Here is a 15,786-nt window from a genome sequence, read left to right as displayed (position 1 = left end):
TGAGCAGGAAAAAGATGGATTCAGAGGACAAAGGGGAGAAGCAGGAGAGACCCTGCCTGGGTCCTTCAGAAACCCAGCACCCCTACTTCTGGCTTCTGCCAGATGGAGGAGTGGCAAGAGGAGAGAAATTTTAGATAGATGATGGGAAGCTGAAAGCAAGGGTTCTCTGCTGACTTTGGGAAGAGAGTCCTCCCACCCCACCCCCAGCACAAGACCACCACCTCTTGACAGATTCAGTGGTGGTGCGTGTTGTGCAGAAAGGACTTGAGAGACTCCCTTGAACTTCCCCAGGATCCCGTGTGCTATGGAAGGGATCCAGATACTCCCAATGGGCCACTGCAGTGATTGGGACTAGAGATAAGATGCTGTGAACCTCAACTCAAGCAGGATTGTGAGAATGGGAAGTAGAAGGATTGGAGAAAGGTTTAGGATGCAAAGTGTAAGAAAACTTGGAGCAAATTGAACTAGAGGGTCTGGCCACTGTGGGCGGGGCATCCTGAAGAAACACTGTCAGAGTACGAAAGGATGCCTAGACAACTAACAACAGGAAAAAAAAAAAAAAAAAAAAACGATTAAACACCGCTTATTAAACGCCGTTACCATATAGTATGTACACATAATGGTGTAATTATGTCTCTTTGGTGACATTGGTGATTTCTTGATGTAACCTGCCATCTGCCCTTATTTTAAGGGTTCCCCTTTCTTGACACATTTGCATTTTAAAAGGAATCAAAGCCTGCAGGTAAAGGGATGCTGCTGGATTGGTAGAATTTCAGGCATTCATTGAAAATGGAACAAGGGTTTTCTTTTATGTTGGCTCCATCCCTAGGTTCTTGACTTCGACGTCAGCCACGAAACCACAGAAAGCATCCCCGAGGACCTTGGCGTTGAACTCCTTTCATTCTCTTCCTCCCAAGGTGCCCCACTGTTGCTCTGACTTGGGGCAGCCAGGCTGTCTCTCGGCTCAGGAGCGTGGGAGGTGAGGGGAGGTGAGGGGACGCGGCCGGGGGCGGCTCGTTGGGGGGGGCGTGCGGCCGCCAGGGGGCGCTGCGCCGCCGCCGAGGCCGCGGCCGCCTGGGCGTGTGGCCTGGCGTGGGCACTTGTGTTGTTTAGATGCCAGCGTTCACCACTCACTCCTTTCTTAAACATGTTTCTAATTTATCCAGTATCTCTTCTACGGAAAAAAAAACTTCAGGGAAAAAAAGATGCATGCTTAACGTCAGTGCCAGGGTGGGCAAAAAGGGGTTTTGACACCAGATGCAGTTTTGTTCCTGAACCCTCTGGGCCTGGGGCGAGCCGCCAGCAGGGCCCCTCTGCAGCCGCTCCTCCCGCTGGGGACAGAGGCGCCTGGAAACGCGCACGCCCGAACCCGGCCGCCCCGAGAGCCGCGCGCTGAGCCAGCACGCCCGCAGGCGCTCCTCCTGAAAACGGGTTCCGTTTCTGGCCGGGCAGGTTCAGAGCCCGTGCCTGAGGAGGGGAAGGACGACGAGGCACAGAACCGGGCGTGCCCCGCGGAGGGCGCCAGGACTGGGCTTCTGGCCTTGCCCGGGCGCTGCTGGCACCTCCGGGGAGCAGAGGGGCGGAGGAGGCACGGTCTGCGAGCCAGGGGCAGCCGCTGGACACAGGGCGGGGTGGGGGAGGTGCGGGAGGAGAGGAGAGCCAGAGTCAGGTCAGATGGGGGTTGGCTGGGGCCGGGGGAGAGGGGGTGGACGTGGGAACCAACAAGCCTGACGCCTGCAAATAGAAGTCATCAGGAAAGAGACCTCAAGGCCCATTGGACTGCTGGGAGGTCCCTGGGGTGGGGTCCTGGGGGGAGGAGTGTCTGACTGGCGGCTAGGTTCTGTTTTTCAGACCAGATTAAAAAAAAAAAAAAAAATCCCCTGTCGCCTGGGGAGATGTCTCAGTCACTTTTCTCCAGCAGGAAGCTGCTTCATGCTGGAGCCTCCTGGGATTGGCAGAGTTAAAAATCCTTTAACCCAGGATGCCTTGGGCCTTTTGTTCAGCCCTGACAATAGAATTGGGTGGAGGGGGCTGGGAAGGCAAGTAGCTGGGTTAGAGATGCATCCGTGGGGTGGGGGTATGGGGAAGCTTGTGTTCAGTCACTGGGTACAGGAAAGCAATTGTGTGTGTGTGTGTGTGTGTGTGTGTGTCGGGGGAGGGTATAAGGGAGCCCAGGGACACTGGGGCACCAGCTTATTAACACGTGTGTACGAATGTCGGCTGTGCGCTTGGCAAATCCTTAATTACATAGGGAGACCTTCCTAAACCGGGAACTCAGTATTGGTCCCTAAAAGGTTGGGTAATGGCTTTTTCTTGCATCTGGAATCCAAGGGGACCAATCTCTCTGGTTCCCCTGTGGCCCCAGATTCTTCTAGATGTCTTTGTCTTCTAAAATTCTGGGATCCCACGGGAAGGCACATAGTTAAGGACACTCAGAAATGCATACCTTTCAACCCTACTAATCATCCTAAAATGTGTGCTTTCAACAGATCACGTCCTTGATCTGTAACCCTTAGGGGCACCCAGGATCTCCAATGACTGGGAGTGATGGCATTTAAGTCTTTCCACCATGCAGAATTTTCTTCCCTCCCTCCCCATGAATTCTCTCCTGTAGCCAGCCTGGCCCCTCAAAACCCCTTGGATATACTGTATCTTGAATTCTCCAGCCTTTCTGCAGTTGCCTTCCTGGGACATTCATTCCCATGTTCACAATCTAGCCAGTTGTATCCCTTCTCTATTCAGTTCTAGCATCAGTCAGTCAATCAACAAGCATTTATTGAAAGTCCACTATGTGCAAGAGATGTTCTAGGCCCTGGTAATACATCAGAGACTAAGACAAATACCTTCTCTTAAGGATTTTATATTTTAATGGGAGGAACAGGGTAAACTCATGGCTCATGCCTGTAATCCCAGGACTTTGGGAGGCTAAGGCAAGAGGATCACTTGAGGCCAGGAGTTCAAAACCAGCCTGGGCAGCAAGTGTCCTCTTTTGCTTCTACAAAAGAAAATTAAAAATAACAAAAAGGAAGTTAACTAGAGTATTGTGGTAGAGGGTATGTGTGTGTGTGCATGTGGGTGCGTCCGTGTGTGTGGTGGGTTGATGGGTGCTGTTTTATTTAGCCAGGGAAGGTCTCTTTGAGGAGGTGGCATTCGAGAGCTTGTAGGTGGGAAGGAGGCAGTCATGTGGCGATCTGGGGAAGAGTGCTGCAAGCAGAAGGGAAAGTAAAAACAAAAGCCCTCAGGCAGAAATGTGTTCCTTATACTTAAGAAACACCATGAAGGCCAATGTGGTTGGAGCAATGTGAGCAAGGAGAATGGAGGGGCCTTGGGGACATAGGTAGCAGGTCCTCATGGATCAATGTAAGAAGTGTGGGTTTTATTTTATTGCAGTGGGGAGCCTTTGGAGGGTTAGAAGGTGGGGAATGAAGACAACAGTTAACATACAGTTGCCAAAGTCCTGGCAGGAGGAGATTTTAAAAACCAGAGTTGTGGCTATGGAGATGATGAGATGTGATACTGGTTTCTGGGCCAGTTTTGGAGGTGGGAGTAGATAAGCCTTACTGATGATCTGGCGCAGGACTAACTGGGTAGATTGGTGCCTATTTTGGGGGTAGGAGGTGGATCCATAATTGTGTTTGGGCCATGCCAAGACCTATCAGACATCAGGTAAATATGTGCAGACAGCTTTGAGTCTGGAGCTCAGATTTAAATTTGAGAACCAGCCTGTAGGTAGTCTTCAAAGCAATAGGCCAGAATAATTCCACTTAGGGAGAGAGTCAAGAAAGAAGGTAGCAGATGGCTGAGACTGATGCCACTCCAACCTTTAGAGATCTGGTAGGGGAAAACCCAGCAGAGCAGATTAAGGAAGACAGCCCATGAAATTGGAGGAAAACCAGAAGATGGTGATTTCAAGGAACTCAGTAAAGGAAGTATTTTGAGAAAGAGGATGTATCAGTCTGCTATTGCTAGGTAACAAACAACCACAAAAATCTTAATGGCATAACAGTAAATATTTATTTGACTCACATAGCTGTGGGTCAGTTGGAGGCTGGTTAGATGTGACTGATGTTGGCTGGGCAGCTCTAAGCTGCAATTGGGCTGAGCCTGCTCTGCATACATGTCCCTCACTCTCCTTGGACCTGCAGGCCAGCTAGGGCACATTTTTCTCCCATGGTGATAATAGGCACAAAAAAGCAGGTGGAAACATAAAATGCCTCTAAAGGCCTAGGTTTGGAACTGGCACCATGTCACTTCCTCCTACATTCCATTGGCCAAAAGGGTTCATGCAGCCACACCAAAAGTCAAGGGGCAAGAAAGTACAGTATAGTCTACCTCCAGCGGGAGGGACTGCAAAATCGGATTGAAGGGGACAGGGATAGAGTGAGGCAGGATAAGAAATAGGACCCATAATTCAGTCTTCCACAGAAAGAGTGGTCAAACACATTCAATGCCACTGACAGGCCAGATGAATAGAGGACAGTGAACTGGCCACCAGTGTGAGCTTAAGATGGCAGTCATTGGCATCGTTGATAAGAGCTATTAAAACGGACAGCTAGGGCTAAAAGCCCAGTTGGAGTGGGTGGCAGTGAGAATGAGAAGTGTGGAGGTGGAGATGTCAGTGTGTAGACAGCTCTTTCAGGAACAGTCACTCTAAAGAGGGGCAGAAAAATGGTACAATAGCAAGAAGGGGATATGAGGCTAAGGCTTTAGAGCTTTTTAAGTCCTGTTTAACTTCCGTGGAAAGGCTCTGCTAGGAAGGAAGAAATTGATGAACATAACAGAAAGGGGATAAATGTGCTGGCAAAAGGGGATGGGGCCCAGGGCACAGATGGAGGGCTCGGCCATGGATGGTGGGCAGAGAGAGTGCAGAGCTATAGGCATTCCGGAGGCTTTGGAGGGAGGGAGGAAGATCCGGCAACAGATCGTACTTACTTTCTCTATGAAGGATCGTCTGAGGTTACAGTGAGAATGAAAGAGGAAGGGGAGCTGAGAATATGCAGAGAGAGGAGAAAGTGTGAAATTATTGCACTGCGGGGAGGGAAAAGGAATTTTCTAAGTAACTGTAGTAGGATTGTCCAACAGTTCAAATGCCTGTTTGAAATTTATGGCCAGAAATTTGAAGTGAGTCCATCCAGAGTAGCTGGCCGATTTTCTTTAGTGGTGTTCAATTGCTCGGGTGCAGGTGTGAAGTAAACAGTTTGATTTAACCACAGCTGGGTTTTCGCCCAATGAATACAATGGAGAGAGACCACAGCAAGGAAGGTAAGAGTGTTTGCCAGGGAGATTTTGTGTGCTGGAGCATGGAGTTTCAGTTCTCAGCTGGCTGAGAACGAAGGCCTGAGGGGAGAGACGTCATGAGAAAACAGGAGAGTCATGGACTAGAGTCTGAGATGGGAAAATTGCTGAGTCCAAGAACTAAAATAAGTGACCTGGAGGACTGACAGGTGAAGGAATCTCTGGATCTGAGAGTTTAGAGATGGTGTAGACATTCATGGTTCCAAGATCTAAGATATGACCAGGAGGCTGAGGCAGGGCAGGAGGAATATTCTGCTAGGGCTAAGGATATTAACAGTCTTAGAGACCAGAGTGTTGGGTGGGTCATCAGCATAGATGCTGAAGTCACCAAAAATGATGATAGGAGAAAGAGTCTGATACTAAAATAATCAAGGGTTGGGGGAAGTGACTAGGAGGGTGACAGATGACATTAACTAGGAGGGGTGATTGGTGGCTTTTTTAGTTAAATATTTTTAATTTTTAATACTTTTTAGAGTAGTTTCGGATTCACAGAAAAGTTGAATGGAAAATCCAGAGTTCTATATATCCCCCGTCCTGGGAGCAGTATCCCCCACTATCAACATTCCCCACTAGCATTTGTTACAATTGATGAACCTAAGTGTTATCACTGTTATCACGCAGAGTCCATAGTTTACATTGATGTGAATGCTTTATTCTTACTTTACATTACTTTTGCTGTTGTACATTCTGTAGGTTTGGACAAATGTATTATGACATTTATCCACCATTATAGTATCACATCTAGTAGTTTCACTGCGCTGAGGACGGGCTTTTGAAAGAGGAAGGCAAAACCGTTTAGAAACTTCAGTGATGAATGCGGAGGACATCTTCAGGCCTTGAACTGCATGGCTGGAGGGAGAAAAGAGCCTCTACCGGAGAGGGCTGTAGAGCAGCAGTCCTGGGGGCAGGTGGGCTTCTGGAAGAAGAAAGTGAGGGTCCTAGTTTTGGAGGAGCTTGAGAGTAGAGGCCTGGGGTAAGATTGGGGAGCGCAGGCAGGGTGTAGGCAGGGTTGGCTGCCGGGTGCTCAGCAGTGTGAGGTGGGGCATGGGTGCTGTGGTGAGTGGGGGCGGCTGGGGCAGGTGGCAGGCCCTGGAGGGAGGTGGCAGGTCGGATACCCTCACATGGCCCTGTTGTGGAAGCTTTCCAGATGACTTTGGGGAAAAACAGACTTCCCTTTCCAGGAACCCTCTAAATTCGGTTGGTCGTGGTTCTCGGGCCTTATTCTTTCCTTCTCGGTGTCTCCAGCGTTCTTTTTCTGTGTGGATTTCTTATTTCCTCAATTAGACAAACGTTTGGGCAGGAACCCCAGCTCTACCATTTTGCACCCGCTCAAATGCAACACAGCACTTGACACATCATGTTTGTTGATTGCGTTGGATACAACTGCGGTCTGGTTTCCCTTCGCGGCCAGGAATCCAAGAATGCACCCTCACCCCGCCGCCGCCCCCCGGGCCAGCTGCCGCGCTAGTCCCGCGTAACCCGACGCCGGGCCGCACCCCCTCCCACCCCGGGGCTGCGGCCGCCAATGGACGCAGCCCGAGCCTCCGCCTGGGCAGTGGGGCCCTCTCTCGGCGCCGCCCCCGCCGGGCTGGAGCGGGGACACCGGAGGCGAAGGGCCTGCAGGAGCGTGAGCACAACCCGGCTCCCGTTCCAGCCCCTGCTCAACGCCTTCTGCGGGTCCCAGCCCCGGCCCTGCCGAGACACCTCTGCCCCCTGCCTCAAGCCCAGGAGGCCAGGCTGCCGCTCCAGGGTGCCCCGGTAGTCGTAGACAGTGGCCTCCAGAGGGCCACGCCGGGTTCCCTCCCAGCCCGGGAGCCAAGACACTTGGCTCTGGCCCCTCTCCACTGTTTGACCTGCCCAGAGACCTTGGGCGGTCCGAGAGCCTCCGAGCCTCAGTCTTCTCATCTGTAGCTGGGGCTGGGCCCTGGGCACCTCTGAGTGGAGTGATGCAACAAGGGTGAAGGGTGTGAAAGTCTCCCTGTGTTGCCCAGGGGTCAAGGTCAAACCCAATACACAGTGGCCGCCCGCAGCTGCCCCGCCCGCAGCAGCTGCAGAACCGCAGCTCCTCCCGCCACCACCCAGGGAACTCCCTAGCTCCAGAGGAGGAGCCTAACAAGGGCACTTGGCTTTCCTCCACGTCCCCGGCACGAGGCGTTTCCTGCAGCTCCTCACTTCCAATGTAGAAATCAGCTCCGGGTTTCAGCAACCCTGAGAGAGGAGGCTGCAAATAGATGCTGGGCCAGCAGGAAGGTGCACAGGCGGGACACCTCTCAGCTGCCTGTTTCATCTCCCGTACACGATACTCGCTAGAGTGTAAGAAGTGTGCCAGAGGAAGCACGCACTGACTGACAATGCCTATTTTCTCCCCAAATGGTTACAATGCACATTCTTGAGTGACCTTCTACAGGCTACAAATACTGATGTGTTTATCTGTACCTTGGGTCATGGTACCCAAAAGAAAAGCAAAGGAGAGCTCAGAAAATACATTCTAGTCTCAAAGAGGAAGGAAGAAAAGAGAGGATGTCTTTGTCAGTCTGCATTATGTTAACATTCACAGCCTCTCCTCACCCCCCATGATGGCAGGGCACGAGTCACCTGTGGTGATGAGGACATATGAAGTTCCCTGAGTTCTTCACTTCTGTGTCCATGTCCTGAACAGAATCCCAAGTTGGCTCCCGGAACCCGCAGCCTTGGCTCACACCACCAATGTCATAGGGGTAAGCTGATCTCGCTTCCCTGAGCTCAGACTTCAGCACCTGGCAGCCCTCTGAGGTCCTCACGCTGGATGAATCCAACAGCAGGAAGTGACTGGGGAGTCCCTGAGCAGACAGAGGGAGAGGCACCCACCGGCCCAAGCATGATGTTCTTATGAATTCTTTTGGTTCCAGACCTTTTTGGCGTTGCCAAGCCCTATAGGAAAGATCAGAGCAGCTGGAAATTCTAGCAGGAAAGTGCCAGGTTCTGAGCAGGTCCCAGTCTGACTTAGAAACAGTTAGGGGCTGGGGCTGTTGGCAGTTGGCATTCTTGTCTTTGCTTGGTTTCACAGACAGGCAGGAATTGCTTGCTCTTGGAAGGGAGTGCCACGCCTGACGCTGGGCTAGAGCCGAAGTAAACCCAGGACATGGGGCTGGGGACGAAAATTAGAAGCCTCACTTCCACCCCAGCACCAAGACAGCGACACAAAGGGCCTCCTCTGCTGGCCAAGCAGGAGGGGACGGGCTGCCCAGGGAGGGCTGAGACTGTCACCCAGTGTAGGGCCAGGCAGCTGCAAATGAAACACAGGCCCAGAAGGCTCAGACAAGCATTCAGTCTTTCCCAGAGCCAAGAAATCCTGGCTAGAAACTTGACTACAGAGCGAGGAAAGGCACCGGGAAATACTTGAAACCAGGCGAGACCCCTGGTAATGCTGGACTTCTGACAAGCAAGGAGTCGAGCCAAGTGCTTCTTCCCGCCTGGCCCAAACACAAAAGCTGAGCTGGCCAGAGAGGTCCCAGGGGAGGTGGGAGAGCAGCTTGGGAGGGACCCAGCAGGAAGAGGAAAGCAGGCAGCAGAGTGATTTTTACCCTACTCAGACCCCAGAGTTCTCACACCGCCAGTCTGCAGAGCAGGAGCCCTCACTGTTTTCACACCCACAGCAAAGGCCCCTCCGGCCTCTGGAGGCTCACACAAGGGGGGCTATGGAAACGCCAGTGTGGCAGCGTGGGATCACCAACACCTCAGTGGCCAGCCCGCATGGTGCCTGAGCCAGCTTCCTGGTGAGGAAGGGGAGTTTGCAGGGAAACTGTGTGCAGAAAAGCTGTTCCTACTGTGGAGAGACTGACCTTGGCCCCTGGAGCAAACTCAGTCCTTAACCACGTGCTCAGGCTACTTTATTTTAAATGAATTTGCACAGTAGCATGTTATGAGTGAAATTCATAAACCTAAAAAGGAATAGTCTTTTATTCTTGCTGCTAATGTGTGGAGGGGGGTTACTTTTTTAAAGTTTTAAAAGATAAATCATCCTGTGTTGAGGATTGGATTTTGCAACTGAATTCTCTTTATCCTTTGCTAGATCTTGAGAAGAAAAGAATAAAAAGAAATATGCTGAAGTATGATGACTTAAAAAAAACTCTCAATATAAAAGTAGAACATGCTCTATAAAAAGAAATTCAGACAAAAAAATATAAAGAAGGGAACAAAAATCACCTGTCACCACACCACCAGTGATAGCCCTGAGAGCATTTTTGTATATTTTTCCTGTACTATTTTCTGTGCATACAGACATATGTTTTTATGGGAGATAAAATCGTTAACATGGTCATGCTCTCAGCATTCTTCCTGCCCCTGCCTACTGAAGAAAATCCTGAATTTGCCTATTTGGTTTCCTTCACTTCTCTCTTCTAAGGACAGTAACAGTTATTACTTGCTGAGAGGAGCTAAGCTGATCTGCACCATGAAGGAATGGAATGGGCTAAGGAAGATGTCCAGACAGGGAAAAGCCTTATGGAAGGGAATTCAACAGAGTTTTCAGAGATTAGCACATTTAAAGCTCTCTAGATAATCCGGTGTGGAGGAAGGGGCTTCTGAGATGAGCTAATATGGCTATGACCCAGAGTCCTTTTAATGTTCTTCCAAACATGTGATCAAATAATGGAATTTATTTTGTATTAATTTTGAGCACTAAACTGTGCATTAAGTGTATAGAGAGATTGAACCCTATGGTCTCCCCTCTGATTTACAAGAATTGTGTTTTTAAAAGATGGGGTCATACTATATTTATGTTTTCTTAAAAAACTTTTTAAATTTTAATTTTAAATTAATTAATTTATTTTTGACACAGAGTCTCGCTCTGTCGCCCAGGCTGGAGTGCAGTGGCTCGATCTCAGCTCACTGCAACCTCCACCTCCTGGGTTCAAGTGATTCTCCTGCCTCAGCCTCCCAAGTAGCTGGGACTACAGGCCCATGCCACCATGCCCAGCTAATTTTTCTATTTTTAGTAGAGACAGGGTTGCACCATGTTGGTCAAGCTAGTCTCGAACTCCTGACCTCATGTAATCCACCCACTTCGGCCTCCCAAAGTGCTGGGATTACAGGCGTGAGCCACCCCCTAGCCTTTTAAAAAAAATTTTAATTCACCACTATACTAATGAGAATGTATTTGGTACTTACATGATCTTTTAAAAACAAACAAACAAACAAACAAATCTCATGGTCAATAAATGCAGAAATGAATTATCCTTTGAAACAGCTGCATGGTTGGCCTTCATTTGTCTTCATCATCATTTAACCCCCCAAAATTAATTAAATTAATTAAATTAACCGATTTTTGTCATTTGTTGTTTGTTTGTTTGTTTTTAGATAGAGTCTCACTCTGTTTCCTAGGCTAGAGTGCCACGCTGTAGCCTCAAACTCCTGGACTCAAACAGTCCTCCCACCTCAGCCTCCTAAATAGCTGTGACTACAGGTGCACACCACTACATCTGGCTTTTTTTTTTTTTTTTTAGATGGAGTCTCACTCTGTCACCCAGGCTGGAGTGCAGTGGTGTGATCTCAGCTCACTGCACCCTCCATCTTTCAGGTTCAAGAAATTGTCCTGCCTCAGCCTCCAGAGTAGCTGGGATTACGTGTGTGCCACTGTGTCCAGCTAATTTTTGTATTTTTAGTAGAGAGGGTGTTTCACCATGTTGGCCAGGCTGGTCTCGAACTCCTGACCTCAGGTGATCTATCTGCCTCGGCCTCCCAAAGTGCTGGGATTATAGGCCTGAGCCACCATGGCCGGCCACATCTGGCTGTTTTTAAATTTTTGTAGAGATAGTATCTCACTATGTTGTCCATCCTGGCCCCAAACTCCTAGCTCAAACAATCCTCCCACTTCAGCCTCCCAAAGTTTTGGGATTACAGGTGTGAGCCACTGCACCTTGCCAACCCCTCCCCTGTTGATGCCCACTTATGTTGTTTCCAAGTTGATAAACGGTTACCTAAGGTCATCCGTATGTGCATACATCTTTGAATCTTGCTGAACTTTTCTTTAGAACATATTCCTAAAAGCATCCATGCAGAGTTAAAGGATAAGAACAATAAGAATTCAGTGCAGTGCCAAGTTGCTCTCTGGAAAGCAAAATTAACACAATGACCTCCAGGGTTGGGTTTCTCCTCCTGAATATAGTTGTGCTGCCCAGGAAGGTCCAAATGGACAGAGTTGCTTAGGGAAGGAGTGGAGCCTTCGCACGTGGTAGGGAAAGAAGGGAGGCTCTTCCTGGATGGAGGGCAAGAAAGGCCAGCGAAGGTCCTATGGAGGATTCATTTTGCTACCCAGCATTCTTTCCTCTGCCTGGCAATCACCTTTCCTCATTCCATAGAGACCATTCTGTCCATAATGTTTGGGTGGTGTTGACCTCACACTTTGCCTCTCATCTCCAGCGTGGGCTAACCATGAGGGTGACCACGTAGTTTGAGCCAGATGAGTCAGAAGACTCCATACCCTGGAGTCCCTGGTGATTGGACCAACGATGTGTCTATATCTGCAGGTCCACGTGACCCATTCCAGGAAGCAGCTTCCTCTCTTCTTTACTCAGCCTCATGTGACACCAGAATTGGCAGTGTCCCTCTCCTCCCACACACAAGGGATGCTGGGATGGAGATGAAACCTTGACAACATTGCTGAACCTCAGGATACAGCCGTGTCTGAAGTCAGCAGGATTCATACTGGACTTTGCAGTTACATGAGAGCCCATATACTTCTTCTCCCCTGCCAAATTTTCATTTGATTTTATTTCTTATGCATGGAAAAAGAAAAAAGAGCCAGGCACTGGGGTGCATGTCAGCAGTTTCTGTGGCTGGGGGTGGGAAGTGGAGTTTTGGGGAGAGGGTGGCTGAGGTGGGAGGATTGCTTGAGCCCAGCCTGGGCAACGTAGTGAGACCTCGTCTCAAAAAAAAAAAGCACTGGATTTTTTTCTTTTTTCTTTTCTTTCTTTCTTTTTTTTTTTTGAGATGGAGTATCACCGTGTCACCAAGGCTGGAGTGCAGTGGCATGATCTCGGCTCACTGCAACCTCCACCTCCTGGGTTCAAGTAATTCTCCTGCCTCAGCCTCGCAAATATCTGGGATTACAGGCGCCTGCGACCACATCCAGCTAATGTTTTTTATTTTAGTAGAGACAGGCTTCACCTTGTTGGTCAAGCTAGTCTGGAACTCCTGACCTCAAGTGATCCACCCTCCTGGGCCTCCCAAAGTGCTGGGATTACAGGCGTGAGCCACCGTACCCGGTTGGATTTTTTTCTTTTTATTCGCATAATACAAAATTAATCATTAACCATTAACCATTTTAAAGTATGCAGTTCAGTGGCACTTACATTCACAAGTCTGTGCAACCAGCACCTCTATCCAATTGAAGATCTTTTCATCATCCCAAAAGGAAACACCATACTCATTAAGCAATCACTTCCTCTTTCCCTCTCCCATCAACTCCTGGCAACCACTAGTCCGCTTTCTGTCTCTATGGCTATACTTCTGGAAGATGGCTTTACCAAGTCTGAAAGTTTCATATAAATGGAGTCATACAATATGTGACCTTTTGTGTCTGGATTCTTTCACTTAGTATAATGTTTTCAGGCTTCGTTAACATTGTAGAATGTTTAAGTACATCATTATTTCTTGGGGCTGAATACTATTCCACTGCATAGATACACCACTTTTTGTTTACCTACTCATTAGTTGATGAGCATTTGGGTTGTTTCTACCTTTGGCTATTATGAATAATGCCACTATCAACATTCATGTACAAGAATTTGAATACTTGTTTTCAAATTTTGGGGGTATAGACCTAGATGTGGAATTCCTGGATCATTTGGTAACTCTGTCCATACCTCCCTTTTCCAGCGTAAGCTAGAATGCAGCGTGGTTCTGTCCTGGGCAAACAAAGGAGTCCTGACTTCCTCAGGCCTTGGAAGAGGAACCAGCCAGGCATGGTGGCTCTCGTCTGTAATCTTAACACTTTGGGAGGCTGAGGCAGGAGGATTGCCTGAGCCTAGAAATTCAAGACCAGCCAGGGCAACATAGCGAACCCTGTCTCTACCAAAAATAAAAAATAGGCAGGCATGGTGGTGTGCACTTGTAGTCCCAGCTACTCAGGTGGCTGAGGCAGGAGGATTGCTTGAGCCTGGGAGGTCGAGGCTGCAGTGAGCCATAATCGCACCATCGCACTCCAGCCCCGGTGACAGAGCAAGACTCTGCCTCAAAACAAAACAAAGAGGAAGCAGCATGGCCAAAGTGGGGAGCAGTGAAGAAAGTACTCTGCCCAGAGAGAGTGTGAAGGCTCAAGATAAGGGAAGCAGAGCAGGGAGGAAGCACTTTCTCTAGTGGGAGTGAGTGGCATATGAGAAGGCAGTGTTTTCTGAACAAGTAGCAGGGCCGTATTGTCCAGAAGACCCAGCGAGAAGAGGCATCTTAGAGCAGTTATTTGGCAACCTGGTCTGTGGAAGGAAATGTCCCTCTCCTTCCTCTTTTTCTTCCTCCCCCCTTCTTGCCTGTGCAGAGACGAACCGCTGGGGAGTAGCTGGGTGGAAAAGAGCACATTGGCGTTTTTAAGTCAAAGGTTTTGTTTCATTCTGTGCCTCTCACAGCCCTGCCAGGGATTTCTCCATTCTGGTGAGCTGCAGGTCAGAACTCAGGGCTGCATTTGAGGATGGTCAGCTGTCTTCAGCTATGTCTGCTCTGCCTGGTGGAGGCACCCCCTTTTCTAAGCTGGGTCAGGGCCTTCCAGGTGCAGTGAAGGCCCTGACCCAGCTTAGAAAAGAAATGGTTGGGGTTTCTGCTCCTATTTCTTCATCCCCACCGCCCATCACTCTCTGCACCCCTGATGTTATTAGTTCATTTTGGGGAGATCAAACCAGGACAATTGAAATCCACGTTTTTGCTCACTCTAACTGAGCACAGTTCTCTTCAAGGTCAGGGTTACATCCTCTCTGTGGAACGCACTATGGTGGAGGCTGGTTCTATTCAATTCTCTTCATGTTGAGTGCCTTTTGTGTGTGTCATGCTGGGTCAGGTCCTGAGCAATGGGGGAAGAGGAGATGGGCAAGGACACAGGGTTGCAGGCACTAGAAAGTGAGGCACCTGACCTTGGGGAGCATGGACACATGTCTCAGTGGAGATAGACAGGTACCCAGAGGAAGCAGGCGGGGACATTCAGGAGAACAGACAACATTACAAAGGTAGGGGGAATTTTAGATCCCTCCTGTGCATACCTATGAGTGTAATATATATTTTAAATTTTTAAAGTAATACCTTCACATAATCTAGAAGCTAAGGCCTCCTGCCAATAGCCAGCATCAACTTGCCAGTCATGTGAGGAGCCTCTTGGAAGCAAATTTTCCAGCCCCAGTCAAGCTTTCAGATGTCTTCAACCTCATAAGAAACCCTGAACCAGAATTGTCAAACTAAGTTACTCCTGAATTTCTGACCCACAGAAACTGTGTGAGATAGCAAGTGTTTTATTATCAAGTGGCTTCATTTTGGGGTGATTTATTGCATTTATTGCACAGCAGTAAAGAACTAATCCATCATGCTTGCTGTTATTATTTTCTTGGGCCAGCATCCCCAAGCAAAGAAGCTAAGGAAGATGTCCTGTGCTATGCTGTGAACAGTAGGGATTGTGTGTGTTGGCAGTGGGGGGCGGGGGTGGGGTGGGGAGGGGAGGGGCAGGGGGGTAGGGAAAGGAGGGGCGGGGTAGTGGGATTTATTTTTTTAATTATACTTTAAGTTCTAGGGTACATGTGCACAATGTGCCAGTTTGTTACATATGTATGCATGTGCCAAGTTGGTGTGCTGTACCCATTAACTCGTCGTCTACTTTAGGTGTATCTCCTAATGCTATCCCTCCCCACCCCACAATAGGCCTCGATGTGTGATGTTCTCCTTCCTGTGTCCAAGTGATCTCATTGTTCAGTTCCCACCTATGAGTGAGAACATGTGGTGTTTGATTTTCTGTTCTTGCGATAGTTTGCTGAGAATGATGGTTTCCAGCTGCATCCATGTCCCTACAAAGGACACGAACTCATCCTTTTTTATGGCTGCATAGTATTCCATGGTGTATATGTGCCACATTTTCTTAATCCAGTCTGTCAATGATGGACATTTGGGTTGGTTCCAAGTCTTTGCTATTGTGAATAGTGCTGCAATAAACATACGTGTGCATGTGTCTTTATAGCAGCATGATTTATAATCCTTTGGGTATATACCCAGTAAAGGGATGGCTGGGTCAAATGGTATTTCTAGTTCTAGATCCTTGAGGAATCACCACACTGTCTTCCATAATGGTTGAACTAGTTTACAGTCCCACCAACAGTGTAAAAGTGTTCTTGTTTCTCCACATCCTCTCCAGCACCTGTTGTTTCCTGATTTTTAAATGATTGCCATTCTAACTAGCAATCATTAAATTTTTTAGAGAGTTTCACTATGTTGCCCAGGACTCAAACTCATGGGCTCCAGTGATCCTCTCACTTCAGCTTCCCA

General features: G+C 48.8%; 1 long non-coding RNA gene across 1 annotated transcript in view; it reads left to right on the top strand.

Annotated features, from left to right (window-relative positions):
- The first annotated feature begins 1,725 nt into the window (after positions 1-1,725).
- Positions 1,726-15,786, top strand: part of LOC117099742 — a 36,012-nt gene continuing 21,951 nt past the window's right edge. The window contains exon 1 of the long non-coding RNA XR_004443984.1: positions 1,726-3,360. This is a non-coding gene — a long non-coding RNA (uncharacterized LOC117099742). The remainder of the gene's footprint in view (positions 3,361-15,786) is intronic.

Source organism: Trachypithecus francoisi, unplaced genomic scaffold, assembly GCF_009764315.1.
Source record: "Trachypithecus francoisi isolate TF-2019V2 unplaced genomic scaffold, Tfra_2.0 Lachesis_group17, whole genome shotgun sequence".
Taxonomy (NCBI): Eukaryota; Metazoa; Chordata; class Mammalia; order Primates; family Cercopithecidae; genus Trachypithecus; species Trachypithecus francoisi.
This window is presented reverse-complemented; position numbering and strand designations above follow the sequence as displayed.